This window comes from Hylobates moloch, unplaced genomic scaffold, assembly GCF_009828535.3.
Source record: "Hylobates moloch isolate HMO894 unplaced genomic scaffold, HMol_V3 SCAFFOLD_22, whole genome shotgun sequence".
NCBI classification, from domain to species: domain Eukaryota; kingdom Metazoa; phylum Chordata; class Mammalia; order Primates; family Hylobatidae; genus Hylobates; species Hylobates moloch.
The window spans coordinates 16,100,082-16,115,020 of record NW_026652297.1 but is presented as its reverse complement, the minus strand read 5'-3'; positions in this window follow the sequence as shown (position 1 = coordinate 16,115,020).

The window sequence follows — 14,939 nt, the reverse complement described above, 5'->3', positions numbered from 1 at the left end:
AAAGTGGTGTTAACATATAGTTATTGGCTAGAAATCCTGAGTTGTCAACTGTATGTATCTCTAGTTTGTAAAAAGAACAAAACAATTGAGACAAATTCTTGACACTCCTTGCTTGGCATTGAGGCTGCAGGGGAAGATGCGTTTTGGAGGGGTCGTAGCTCATGCACTGTGAGGTTGGACCTGGTGACTGCAGCAGGCATCCATTTAACTTCAGGTTGTCATGTTTCTGTATATAATGACATAGCATTCTGCCTCCATTCTTAGCTGTAGACAAAGGTGGGTCAGCTGGCATGAGAAGTGTTTTTTTGTTTGTTTGTTTTAGTTGAGTGTGATAGTTTTTAAACTGTTTCTTAAACAAACTGTAGAATTCTTCAGTGTCAGCAAAAGGAAGAGCCACTGCATCAATGAAAGTTCAAAAGCCTTCTGTACTTAAACACACTATGCAATTTTTTTTTTGTATGTTTAGAATGCCAAAATGCTTTTGAAGTTAAATAAACAATATTACAATTTTAAAAATAAAAATAAAATTGGTCGACTGCTAATATTTTGTTAGAGATTTTTATGTTATATTCATGAGGGACATTAGTCTTTAGTTTTCTTACAATGTCTTGGTCTGGTTTTTGTATCAGGATAATGTTATCTTCGTTAAACAAATTGGGAAATGTTACTTCCTCTATTTTATGAAAATATTTATGTGAAATTTGTATTATTTCTTTCTGAAATGTTGTAAGGAATTCATCAGTGATGCCATCTAGACCTGGAGTTTTCTTTGTAGGAGGCGGTTTATTCACAAATTCAATTTCTTTAATAAGTGTATGGCACTCCAGATTTTTAACTTCTTTTCCAGTTTTGGCAAATCATATTTTTCAAATAATTTGTCTATTTTATCTAAGTTGTCAAATTTATTGGCATAAAGTTCTTCATAATATTCTGTTTTATTTATGCTTCTTTCATTCTTCTTTTTTTTTTTTTTTTTTTTTTGAGATGGAGTCTCACTCTGTTGCCCAGGCTGGAGTGTAGTGGCGCGATCTCGGCTCACTGCAAGCTCTGCCCCCGGGTTCACGCCATTTTCTTGCCTCAGTCTCCCGAGTAGCTGGGACTACAGGCACCCACCACCACACCCAGCTAATTTTTTGTATTTTTAGTAGAGACAGGGTTTCACCATGTTAGCCAGGATGGTCTCGATCTCCTGACCTCGTGATCTGCCCGCCTCGGCCTCCCAAAGTGCTGGGATTACAGGCGTGAGCCACCGCGCCCAGCCTGTCTTTCATTCTTGATATCAGTTATTTGTGTTTTCTCTCTTTTCTTCCTGATCCATCTAGCTAATGGTTTATAAATTTTATTACTTTTTTCAAAAAACCCTAGAATTAAAAAAATTGATATTCTTACTATTTGTGTCCATTTTCACTGGTTTCAACTCTGATCTTTATTATTTCCTTCTTTCTATTTCAGACTTAATTTGATCTTTGTTTTTTAGCTTCTTAAGGTGGAAGCTTAGATAATTGATTTTAGACATTTTTTCCTTTCTAATATAAACATTTAAAGCTATTAATTTTTCCCTATGTACTACTCTAGCTGCCTTGCACAAATGGTATGTTGTGTGTTTATTTTCATCTACTTTAAAATATTTCCTTCATGATTTCTTCTTTGACCCGTACTGTACAGGGAAAAACTCTCTCCAACTGAGTTTTCCTCTGCTCTCACACCACACCACACACCACCACAACGATCAACACAGAGGAAGACTTCTTGACCAAATGTGTGGGGCTTTCCCCCACACACCAAGCCACAGACACCAGCTGGGTGTTCAATTCCATTCCAACACCATCTACCTGGAGACAGTGTCAGAGCCCACAGGCTGGGGGCTCAGTTCCCAAGACTGCCCCTGACATCTCCTGTTGCAGTCACAAGTCTGGGCCTCCAGAACTTCTGACTGACTGGCTTCAAGTTGGGGTTCCCACTACCCCCTCTTTGGGTTTGATTCATTTCCTGGAGTGGCTCATAGAACTCAAGGAAACACATTTATTGGTTTATTTTAAAGAACATTGCAAAGCATACAAACGAAAAGAAGTGTAGGGCAAGGTATGGGAGAAGGGGCGTGGAGCTTCCATGCCCTCCCTAGTCACACCACCCTCTAGCAACCTCCACATGATAAGCTATTTGGAACCCCTCTGAACCCCATCCTCTTGGGATTTTATGGAGGCTTTATTACACAGACATGATTGATTAAACCACTGGCCATTGGTAATCAGCTTGACCTGCAACTCCTTTCCCCTCCCTGTAGGTTGGGGGGGTGAAACTCAAAGTCCCAACTCTCTAATCCTGCCTTGGTCTTTCCAGTGACGAGCCCCACCATTGAATCTATCAGACAAAACATGCACACAAAAGACAGCACTTCGGAGATCCCAAGGATTTTAGGAGTCCTGAGCCAGGAATCAGGGACGAAAACCAAAACATATGTATGCCCTCCATAGAGCCTCCCTTTAATCATCTTGGTTTCCATTGCCACCATAGACCACCTCCTGGTTTTGACCACAGATCCCTTACATCAAAAGAATATACAGAATCATTAATAATTGGTCCAGTCCATCATATTGTACAAATGTCCTAGGGTGAGGCCACTCAGGTTTGCAGTCTTCCTTTCAATCTTGTCAGGTTCCCAAAACAGGAGTGGTCCCGACAAATATATAGCTTCACCCTTTCAGGCATACGGAATAATTGAGCTAAGAGACAGTATCATCTATTGCTCTGAGACTCTTGAGTTGTTCATGTAATATTGAGCTTTCCTCAATGAATAACTCATTTATTTATTCATTTACACTCATTTACTATTTCTCCTGCTCTCCATTAATATCCAAATTTTTCACCTTTGGACGGGACATTAGAATTGCCACTGTGCTGGTCTAGATTGCAGGCGGCAGCACTAGTCTGGCGAGTGCCTCCCACTCAGCCTGTTCCCATTCATGTAGGGTAGGGTTATATAGATTCCAAACTAGTGAGCCATTTTCACCACCAGGCATTATAGCTGTATTTATCCTTGGTCCCAGTTTTGCCAGAGGGTGAACACACAAGCCACCTGCATCAGGCCCTTAGGAATTCTGAGAGGAGAAAAAAAATTTTCTTGAGGTGATTTGGGGAAGAAAAAAAAATTATAGCCATTATACCAATATACTCCTCTCCTGGCAAGAGGTGTGTACTCATACCAGTGTCCTCCCCATCTCCCCTTCCCCAGATCAACCAGAAAAACCGAGAAAAAAGTCTAGTGGGGATACTATAGTCCCACTCATGTTGACTGTGAGCACAAAATTGCGAAGGTGTGCAAGCCAGCCCTGCAAGCTTTTGTTTCTCCCTGCTTTAGGCAACCAATGTTTCAACTGCCTGTTCTTCTCTATCAAACTATTACTTGAGGGAGGATATCGCTCTGCCCATTGTTAGACATTATGGGCTGTACGTGTTCCTTGGTCTGAAGAAATGGCAGTCAGCCATCCAAATTTATGCAATATCTTCTGTTCTGTAATTTTTTGTTTGTTTGTTTGTTTTTAATTTTTGTGGCACTCTGAGCATTTTCATTTCCCACCAGGCAGGAAAAGCCCAGTCCAGAGACAGTGTCTATTCTTGTCAAGACCCATTTGCAGCCTCCAGGGCTCCCAGCACCAGCCTCCCTTGCCAGCTGTGTTCAGGGCCTTTTCACCAGGGAGTCTGCCGCATAGCCATCAGCAGTCTCTATCTCCTTTTATGACACACAGAACAGTTCTTACTGGCATTATGTGCCTGAGAGGGTGCAAAAGAAACTGTCTTGACTCAACTTATCTCTCCACTGCTGCAGTACCCACTATCCTATATCAATTAATTTCATGGACCCAGGTGGCCACCTCCAGGGAGGACACAGGGATATCTGTTTGGGCCCTGGCAATTGTACTTGTTTCCATTTAGCAGGTCCAAATAATATTGCTCGAAGGACAGGTTTACATGCTTTCTGTTTTACAGCATGAGGTAGAGGAAACCAATGTGTGTGTGTGTGTGTGTGTGTGTGATAATACCACACATGGGTTTTTAAGACAATTTTTAAAATTTTCCAAATATTTGGGGATTTTATTCCTAAATATCTTCTTGTTCTTGATTTCTAATGTAATTATGAGTGGGCAGAGAATATATAATTCAATCTTTCTTTATTGAGGCTTATTTTATGGCCCAGAATATGATCTATCTTGGCAAATGTTTTATGTGCGCTTGAGAAAAATGTGTGTGCTGCTGTTTTGGGATGGGGTGTTCTATAAATGTCAGTGAGATCAAGTTGATTGATAGTATTGTTCAAATCTTCTACATACTAGCTGGTTTTCTCTCTACTCATTAATAAGAGAGAAATATTGAAATATCTAAATATAATTATAGATAAAGTATATTTCTCCTGTCAGTTATCTTTTGTTCAATGTATTTTGAAGTTTGTTTGTTAATCCTAGATGTTAAGCATCTAGGATTGTTATGTTTTCTTGGCATATTCACCCTTTTATTATTATGAAATGTGCCTTTATATCTTTGGTAATATTCTTTGATCTGAAGTCTACTTCATCTAATATTAATATAGCTATCTTAGCTTTCTTATACTTAGTGCTCACATGGCATATCTTTTTTTTTTTTTTTTTTGAGATGGAGTCTCGCTCTGTTGCCAGGCTGGAGTGCAGTGGCATGATCTCGGCTCACTGCAACCTCTGCCTCCCGGCTTCAAGCAATTCTCCTGCCTCAACCTCCCAAGTAGCTGGGACTACAGGCATGCCCCATCACCACGCCTTTTTGTAATTTTTTTTTTTTTTTTTTTGTATTTTTAAGTAGAGACAGGGTTTCACCATGTTGGCCAGGATGATCTCGATCTCTTGACCTCGTGATCCATCCGCCTCGGCCTCCCAAAGTGCTGGGATTACAGGCATGAGCCGCTGCACCTGGCCATGGTGTATCTTTTTCTATAAAATTTTTTATCTTTAATTTTCCTGTGTCTACAATTAAAGTGGGATTCCTATAGACAGCATATGTTAATACTTCAGTCTTCTTTAAAATCTGGTTGACTTTTTTTTTTTTTTAGTGGTTACATAGGATTCACAATGTATCTTTAACTTATCACACTCTACCCTTAAATAATATAATACCACTTCAGGATATAATACAGAAACTTACAACAATACTATTTAATTATTTGATCTTTTGTACTCTTGTTATTATACATTTTATTTCTGTTATAAATCCCACAACATGTTATTATTTTTCTTTGAATAACCAGTTATGTTTTAAATAAATTTTAAAATAAAAAAACTTTCATATTTGCCCACTTATTTATTATTTCTGGTGTTTTTCATTCCTTTGTATAAATCCAAGTTTCCATCAGTATGATTTTTCTTCCACCTGAAAAACTTCTATTTATATTTATTAAAAATTTCTGTTTATAGTTAAAAAGTATAAATATAAAGTAAAAGCAATTTTTGTTGTAGAACAGATTTGTTGACAATGAATTCTCTCAGCTTGTGTCTGTCCGAAAAGATCTTTACTTCATCTTTAGTTTTGAAAGATATTTTTACTTCCTATTGATTTGTTTTCCTTTCAGAATTTTTGTTTTTGTTTGTTTTTGTTTTGTTTTGTTTTGTTTTGAGACAGAGTCTCACTCTGTCACCTGTGCTGGAATGCAGTGGCGTAATCTCGGCTTACTGCAATCTCCGCCTCCCGGGTTCAAGTGATTCTCCTGCCTCAGCCTCCTGAGTAGCTGGGACTACAGGCATGTGCCACCATGCCTGGCTAATTTTTGTATCTTTTAGTAGAGACGGGGTTTCACCATATTGACCAAGCTGTTCTCAAACTCCTGACCTCATTTCTTTCAGAATTTTTTTTTTTTTTTTTTAAGGAATAGAGTTTTTATTGGTTTTCTTTTTGCTCGTTTGTTTGTTTATGCAGTATTAACTTGTTATCAGCATAAAACAATGGGTTATAAGATAGTATTTGCAAGCCTCACCTAAGGTGCAAGACAAAATCTGCACTACTTTTCCTTCCACTTTTCTCAAGTAAAAGAAGTCTCTTCCCATAGCCACCACAGCTGGGTGTCATTCCATTGTCTTCTGACTTGCACTGTTTTCTAATGATAAATCATGGAAATTCTCATTTTGTTTTTTGTGTGTTATTTGTCTTTTAAAAATCTGTCTGCTTTTACGATTTTCTCCTTATCCTTGGTTTTCAGCAATACGCTGTCATGTGGTTTTATTTGTGCATACCTTTCTTGGGATTAAGTGAGTTTACTAAATCTGTGGTTTTAGAAATGTTATCAAATTTGGAAGAATTTCAGGTATTATTTCATCAAGTATTTTTCTGGCCTTTACTTCTTCACACATATGTTCAACTACTTGATATGTTTCCATAGTTAATAGGCTCTGTTAATTTATTTTAGTCTTTTTTTTCTCTTGCATGTGTCATTTTGGAGGGTTTTTATTGTTATGTCTTCGAATTCACTTGCCTTTTCTTCTGCCGTGTTTAATTAGCTGGTAATTTCATCCAATAAAGTTTTAATTTAATACCTCTTTTTTTATCCCTACAGTTTTTATTTGTTCTTTTTTATAGCTCCCATTTCTTTTCGCATTATGTCTGTTTACATGAGCATATTTGTAATAGTTGTTTTAATATCCTGTTTTGTTAACTCCAAAGTCTCTCTCATTCTGGGTATGTTTATATTGACTGATGTTTCCCCTAAGTATGGGTCACGTTTTCCTGCATTTTTGGATGTCTAGTAATTTTTACTGGATGCTAGGCACTGTCATAGTTACCTTTTTGAGTGGATGACTTCTGTTTCTTGTAAAGAATATTAAATTTTATTGTGGCATGCACTTAGGGAACTTAGAATCAGCTCATTTTTTTTTCAAAGTTTGTGTTAAGTTTTTCTAAGGCAGGTCTAGAGTAGCCTTTATTTTAAGTCTTTTTTATTTAGTTTTACTACCAAGATACAACTCTTCTAGCATCTCCACTGAGTTCCCTGGGTATTAAATGAGATCTCTTCCCTCTGGATGGATCTCTACTATCTCACAGCCTGTGTAAGCTCTAGGAATTGTTCAGCACACAGATTCTCAGTACTTCTTTGCATAGCTTTGTGGAGTTTTACCCTAAGCATTCACAGCTTAGTTTTCAGGAATAGATTCAAGGAGACCCCTATGCAGATTCTAGGCTCGTTCTCTGCATAGTTCTCTCTGTTCCAGTGCTCTGCCCCATAAATTCCAGCTGATTTAGCCTCCCTTAACCCTGATCTCTGCTTGCTTAACTTGGCAAGACTGCAGTGTTATGCTTGTGTTCCTTCCCCTGCACCACTGTCTGGAAAAGTGACTCTTGGCAGAAAGCCAGGGAAATTGTAGGGCTTGCTTGTTTGTTTCATGACTCTCGTTGATCATAGTTCTGCACTTCTTGTTGTCTAGGATTTGGAAATAGCTGTTTCATAAATTTGTCCAACTTTCTTATTGTTTTCAGTGGGAGGACAACTCTGGTACCAGTTACTCTGTCATAACTATAAGATAGAGATGAGCTTTTAAAAAGACCACATTCACAGCAGTGGTGACTATAAGCTTTTTTTATACAGCCTCACATGAAGGAGCTTTGGGAACTGAAAAGGACTATGGAGAATCAGAGATCTCGAGATTTAACAGTGGTAGCAGAAGTCCAAGATGCCAGGGAAGGTAGCTTAGCAGAAAATCTGACAGCCAGCCTAGAACAATCAGGATTTCTGATGTGTAGGCTTGGAATAGAATAGATTTCAGTACTTTCTATCTAAAAATTATTTGCCTCTTATTGAAGCAGGGGACCCAATATGAGATAGACAAGGGACTCTTCTTCTGATAATTGGATTGCAACCTTGGCTACATACTCGAATCATCGAGGGAGCTTTTACAAATCCTGGTTCTCAAGTTGTACTGAAAAAATCAGTCTGTGGGATGAGTCTAGGCATGTGTACCTTTTAAAGCTCCTTGGGTAATTTCAGTGTGCTGCCAAAGCTGGGGATCACTGCGCTAAGGCGCTCCACTGCCAGCATGGAGGGTTAGGGTTAGAGTTAGTATTAGGGTTTCACTCTGGGGAGCTCTATTAGGTGTTCTGCATATCTTTTCTCTTTACTATCCCCTTCCTTTCCTTTCCTGAGCATTTTCTCAGCTGCTCTTGTTCTACTCAGAAGAAGATCCAGGTGATGAGACAGTGGGGAAGGCCAGGCAGGCGGTGTTGCAGTGGGGAGGAGGGAAGTGTGGACCCAGAAGGGGGTACAGGAAAGGACCCAGGAAGGGACCCAGGAAGGAGGAGGCAGAGAGCAGATGCTGCAGAAGCCAGGGTGTGTGGGGGTCCCCATTTCCCCTTCCCTTCTTTCTGCTGTCACACTTCCTTCCCCTGCTCCAGGCCCAAACAAGTCTGGAGCTAGCCAGCTCAGTTGGTGACTGTCCAAGATCTTCTGCCCACACTTCCTGACCACAATCCTCCTTCGGGGTGATGAAAAGGCCCTGGAAGTCCCTTGCTATTTACTGAGGAAGCGTGGGCTTGTCTCCTGGGAACAGAAGCCGTAGACTTTCTGTGATGGAAAGTGCCATGGGTCAGAGCTCATGCCCTGCCACTGACTTGCAGAATGACCCTGGATCAGTTGCTTCTCCCCTCTGCACCTCAGTTTCCCCACTTCTAAAGTTAGAAGATCCAACTGCATGGTTTCCTTGATCCTCCATCTATGTTCGAATGTGTGCAGGCAGCCTGTATTCCTTTGGGAAGGCTCCAGAAGTTGACTTTAAGGACCCTTTTCTCCCCAGAGGTGTGTGAGGTATGGTGAGTGTTGGCTCTGGCCTCCGCTCCTGGAGTGTGCCCAACTCGGAGGGACAGGCTGGAAATAAAGATGGTTTTAGTAGCTGAGAAGACAGCAGGTGGATTGTTGGATGTGTAATGGATCATTAAGTGAAACTGGGTCTTAGCATGGCCTTTTCTTTTCCTTTAAAGCTGAGAAAAATGTCATTTCAAAAGGGTCATGTTGGGGCAGACAACATATTTGTTTTGAAAAGGACCACTCAGCACTCCCACTGATGATATGGGAAAGGAAATACCTGCTGTCTGGGCTGAGGGTGTGCCATGGAGATTCCTGGAGATAGGGTGGGGTGAGGGTAGACAGCCAGATGGAGGGTGTGGGGAGAGGGCCCTGTCCTTGGAGGATGTCTGGGAGCTGGGTGGAAGCCAGTGCAACAGGGACTCTCAAGACAAGGTTGGGCCTGGGGCTGTCTCAGGATGTGCTTGGAGCAGCATTGCGGGAGGGATTTCTGAGCATGGAAGAAGGGGACAAAGCGGGAGCCAGGGCCCCAACCTAGGCCACTCAGCAATGCTCTGGTGGGGCTCAGCCACAGCAGGCAGCAGAGATGACCTCACAAGGACATTGGGCAGAAGGGGCAGCAGTGCTGGGGCCAATGGTGAGCAGGAAGACTGGAAGCATGTCTGCGGCCTTGCTTCAGAGCCCATGTGGGGTGGCACCTGGGAACCCCTAGAAACATCCGGAGAGCAGACCATCAGAGAGCCCAAAGTCTCTGCATTGGGAAGGCAGGGACTCACAGCGCTTGGCCCACAGCTCACTGAGACACCAGAACAAGGCAAAGGCTGATTACGAGAGCAAAGTATGTAGTGCCCAGTGTCCACAGGTGTGTTTACGGAACTGCTGCTGTGATTATCGTCATTGTTAATGAGCTATCATGGGAATGTTTTCATGAACTGTGGCCCAATTAACATCGAACTTTTTGTTGACTTCTGCTTGGTTACCAGAGTGCCACTGTCCAGGCCTATCCCTAACATTTGTGGGGCCTACATCAAGAATGCAAATAGAGGCCCACATAGTTTAACATCATAAATTCAGCCCACAACCAACTTTAGGAGCAATGTTAATTATTTAATTTGAAAATCTTCCTCATATCATATACAACGGTTATGAACACAGCACTATATAATAAGAGCCTCTGGAGGCACACACTGGAACATGAAGAGAAGTTAAGAAATGAGTGCTCAGCGTGACTGGGAAAGTACATTCTGTTAATGTCATGCCAGGCCACCTATTGCATTCATGCTGACAGGAAGGACTGGGCAAGTTAATTTGTCTTTTCTTGATCTAAGCACTTCCAACTCCAACTACGCACACGGTTCCTCTCCAATGCTACACCTTCACAGCATTCAGACAGTTGGCTTTGTTTTGAGGACACAGAGCAAAAGCTCCAGAGATGAGTTTTCCTGGTCCGTAACTGGTGCTAATTGAGAAAATGAATGTAAGGTTTTGTGTTTATAATATGTGGGGTGCTTGAAAGCATGGGGACCTTCTTGTTGGGTCAGCATTGTTTTATTTCATCTAATTTTAGCTTTGGACCTTAGAAATAAATATTTCAGTTGAGTGTACTCCTCAGTGCATGTCACAATATAATCTTTGGTGTGTCCAAGGGCCTCTTAACATCAGACATAAACTTCAGGTTGAGTTTTTCAAGAGATGAAGGGAACTATCACATTAGGCTAAATGAATTGCTAAGGTGATGATTCTCCTCTATTTTGAGAAATACAACTTAAAATGAATTTAAGATAGTTCAGCTTAACTCTTGAATTTTTGATCAAAAACAATTTTGAGGTTTTTCCTCAATATCAGTTAATAATCTATCAAGGATCAGAAGGACCAATCCCATTGGACATAAATAAATATTTATGGCCGGGCGCGGTGGCTCACGCTTGTAATCCCAGCACTTTGGGAGGCCGAGGCGGGCGGATCACGAGGTCAGGAGATCGAGACCACAGTGAAACCCCGTCTCTACTAAAAATACAAAAAATTAGCCGGGCGTGGTGGCGGGCGCCTGTAGTCCCAGCTACTCGGAGAGGCTGAGGCAGGAGAATGGCGTGAACCCGGGAGGCGGAGCTTGCAGTGAGCCGAGATTGCGCCACTGCACTCCAGCCTGGGCGACAGAGCGAGACTCCGTCTCAAAAAAAAAAAAATAAATAAATAAAAATAAATATTTATAGAGGCGGGTGGTTGGATTTCATAGGAGGAGGATACAGGGAAGCAAAGAAGGGGTGCCAAGCTTGCAGGCTGGCTGCCTATATGTGAGAAACAGGTGTTATAGCTTGTCTTATGTCCCCATCACTGGCTTATCCACTGTGGCCTTCCCCAGCAGTCAGCCACTTCTCTTCCTCCTGGCCGGGATTCTCTGAGTTAGGCTTGCTGGCCTTCCAATCTCTGTGTTTCCTGCCCCCTGCTGTCCATTCAGCTGGCACTGCTGGAGCCTCAACAATGTTTCTGGTGTCTCTTGCAACCCCAGGGGCCTGCCTGTGCTCTGTTGTGCCTATGCCTTTATCTCACCCCTACTGTACCCCCTGGAGCTAAAGGCTGTGCTTATAGAGACCCTCACCTTCGTTATCAATCATGGAATGGAACACTGGGAGTGAGCACACCCGCATAAGCCTGCCATGTTGGCAGCCAGTGGAAGGTGCCACTCAGTTCTCCCTCTGAGGGAACCTTTTGATGAGAGTGTAGTGAGCTGATGGCCACCAGCTGTGGCACCTTCAGGGTCTGCTGCTGTGTTTGAGCAGAGGCCACACTCTCCTGGGCAGCAATGGCCAATGACTGTGCACAGCAGAGGCACTAGGGCCTTGACAATTTCTGTGCAATGCAGGATTTCTCTAATGGGTGATCTTGGTTCTAGAGCTCCCTCTTGGGCTGGCTGAGATTTTCCGGGGGCTGTACTGCTCTGAGGCTCTCCGTACCCACAAACACCTCCTTCCTTCCCCATCTCCTTTTGCAAGGATCAGGACTGCATTGCAGTTTGAAGGCTCTTCCTGCCTCCTCCTGCTCCTTCTTCCCTTTCAGTCTTCACAGTCATTTCCCCTAATAAATCTCTTTGCATTTCTAACTCCATCCTGCCATCTGCTTCCCGGAGGACCTCAATTGACCCGACTTGTGAGGCAGTCTGTGTTAGAAGAGCCATGTGTGGCTTTTCAATTGCTGGCAGAGAGGGAAAGAGTGGTTTGAGGGTAGGGTGGATCAGCAGTGGCCCGTCCAGAGCCACTTTCCTATAAGAGCACAGCTTGAGCAGGAAGTGAAATGGGGCAAAGTGTAATGGGGCCCCTTGCTTGCTATATTCCCCTAGGTCTACCGCCTTTTCTGTAAATAATATAAAGAGCCTGGGATCAAGGTCTGGTGCTTATCTCATCCTTTGGCCATTATTCACCCCCAAGCTCCACTACTTTTACAGGATCTTGCAACAGGTGGAGTGCAACTGGGAAGACACTGGCAGTGAGGCCCTGTTTTCATTTGGCTAACTTTCCTACACTAAATTCATATCTGTTGCTACTTATTTGTGCAAATATCTTGTCAATGTCCATCTTTACCCTCAGAATATAAGCCCCATGATTAGGGGAACCCTGACTGTCCTATTCAGAGTTGATTCCCTAGAACGAAAAGGGTGTCTAAAACATAACAGGTACTCAAAAATACTGCTTGATGAATAAATGAGTGGGTGAATGCAGGGTAGACCATATTCTTATTCTTCCAGCCTCTATAAAAACAAACCAAGAATTATATTTTGGTTTATCCCAACAGTTGGGATGCTGATTATCCCAACAGTTGAGTATTCTAGCCAAAAAATATATGTCCCACATATATTTTTGTAAATGTAATGGGCACATTCCCTTTGGTTCCTGTTTTAGAGCTGTCATCTTGTCTTCAAGATCGTTTTCTATTTTCCCCATGTGAAACCTGTTTCCACATCCCCTGCATCCAGACTTCCCCAAGAGGCTAAAGCCAGCTCTATCTGTGTTGGGTAACTTATTTAGGGTGTCTGAGATTACTCCTAACTCCAGGAAAGCCTGTGAGATGACATTCCAAAGAACTCTCCCCCACTGTGTTCTTTTCATATAAATAATCACAGGCTTTTCTTCCCAAGGTTCTGAAAAAACTTCCCCATGGGCCAGAGTCCCTTGGAAAGTGGTCCAAGGCCAGTGTCAGTGAGGTACAGTCACACATAAAAACCATCCTCTATCACTTTTCACAGGCACAGGGCAAACCCACAGGTAACCATTTGTCAATACTGAGAAGAAAAACAATGGTCAAACTCAAGAGTTAAGTCCATTCAAGACTTGCTGGGTGATATGATTTAGGTTTACATACCCACGCAAATCTCATGTTGAATTGTAATCCCCAGTGTTGGAGGAGGGACCTGGTGGGAGGTGTTTGGATCATGGGGCGGATTTCCCCCTTGCTGTTCTCATTACAGTGAGTGAGTTCTCACGAGATCTCATTGTTTGAAAGTGTGTAGCACTTCTCACTTCACTCTCTTTCTTTTGCCAGCCATGTGAAGATGTGCTTGCTTCCCTTTTGCCTTCTGCCATGATTGTAAGTTTCTTGAGGCCTCCCCAGAAGCAGAAGCCTGTACAGCCCACAGAACCTTAAGCCAATTAAACTTTTCTTTATAAATTACCTGGTCTCAGGCATGTCTTTATAGTAGTGCAAGAAGGCACTAACACACTGGGCTTTCACAGAGTGAGAAGGGAGGACTTTTCTACTCTTATATCTTCACCAAGGAACAAAACAGAAACTGTTTGCTGAAAAGGCAGTAAGCTGGGAGATGGTTGTTGCTGAGCCATGGCTCCTTCGAAAAATAGGGTTAGTTGGCTCATGCGGAATGTATTATATGTGCTCACAGAGGGGGCCGGGCTCTGGATAAAGTCCTGTGTTTCTTTCCCACCTGGTTACCTCAGGACACTGAGACAACTAAAGGGCAAGTTACCAGACCAGGGATGAGCCTTTTCAACAAAAGAGTCTCTCTATCTGAGTCTCACTCACTTGTGTACTCTGTCTGTCTTCCAGAAAACATTATATAGAAGGAAAGTTCTCCAAGATCAAGGCAGGAAATAGTATATTCATTCAACAAACATTCATGACATGTGTTCCATGTGCCAGGAATTGCTCTAAGAGCTGAGGATGCAGCAGTAAAAAAACACATGACCCTTGTTCTTGTAGAGCTTGTGCTTTAATGTAGAGAAAAGACAAGGAAATAAACTAGCAGCAAATAAAAGGAAAAAGCAATTTCTGATAGTAGTGAGTTCCAGGAAGACAATAAGACAAGATAATGTGATGGAGAGGATGGGTTCTCTTTGGCTGGAGACATGGGTTAGTGAGGGGTTTGCTAATTTGGATTGGTAGTCAGGAAGTAGTGCAAGAAGGCACTAACTTCTTGCACTTCTTCACCAAACAGGTGCCATTTGAGCTAATACCTGAACAACCCCAAAAAGCTAGCCACACAAAGATGTAGGGGTAGCACTCTCCCTGTAGAGGGAAGAGCAAGAGCTGAGGTAGAAATGAGCTACACGTGTTTGAGGAATCAAAGGAAGGTCCAAGTGACTGAAGTGCAATGGACTTGGGGAGAGGACAGGACAGAGAAGTAGAAGGGGCCAGATTACGTGATGATAAGCAAACTCACGAACTAATGAAAACATCAGCAATTCTATGCCTCTTTCAATCTCTAGGCACTTAACACCAGGGGCCTGTTTATGTAGAAATTGCTGATTGACTATAGGCTGTGGGATCTGAGACAGTGTTGGTCACTTCCACAATCACACATATATGCAGGTGTATCTAGAATTCTTCATTCCCGCCAAGCTTCTGGCGGTCCCTTCTATAATATTTCATTATCATGGTGGCTGAGTGGTTTCGCAAACTTGTCATTCCACCACAGCTACAGAATCCCCATTTAAACAGTTCATGTTATGTGAGAGAGAAGTGTTTAGGCCTTTTCTCTTCCCAGTGATATCTCTGACTTCCACGTTAACTCTCTTGCTAAACAGCAGGGGGCTATAGATCAAGTCTGATTCAAAAAACTACACCAAAGATTCTCATTGGTTAAACTAGGGTTTTGCAGAGTTTTGTAGCACCTCCACTTATTTTC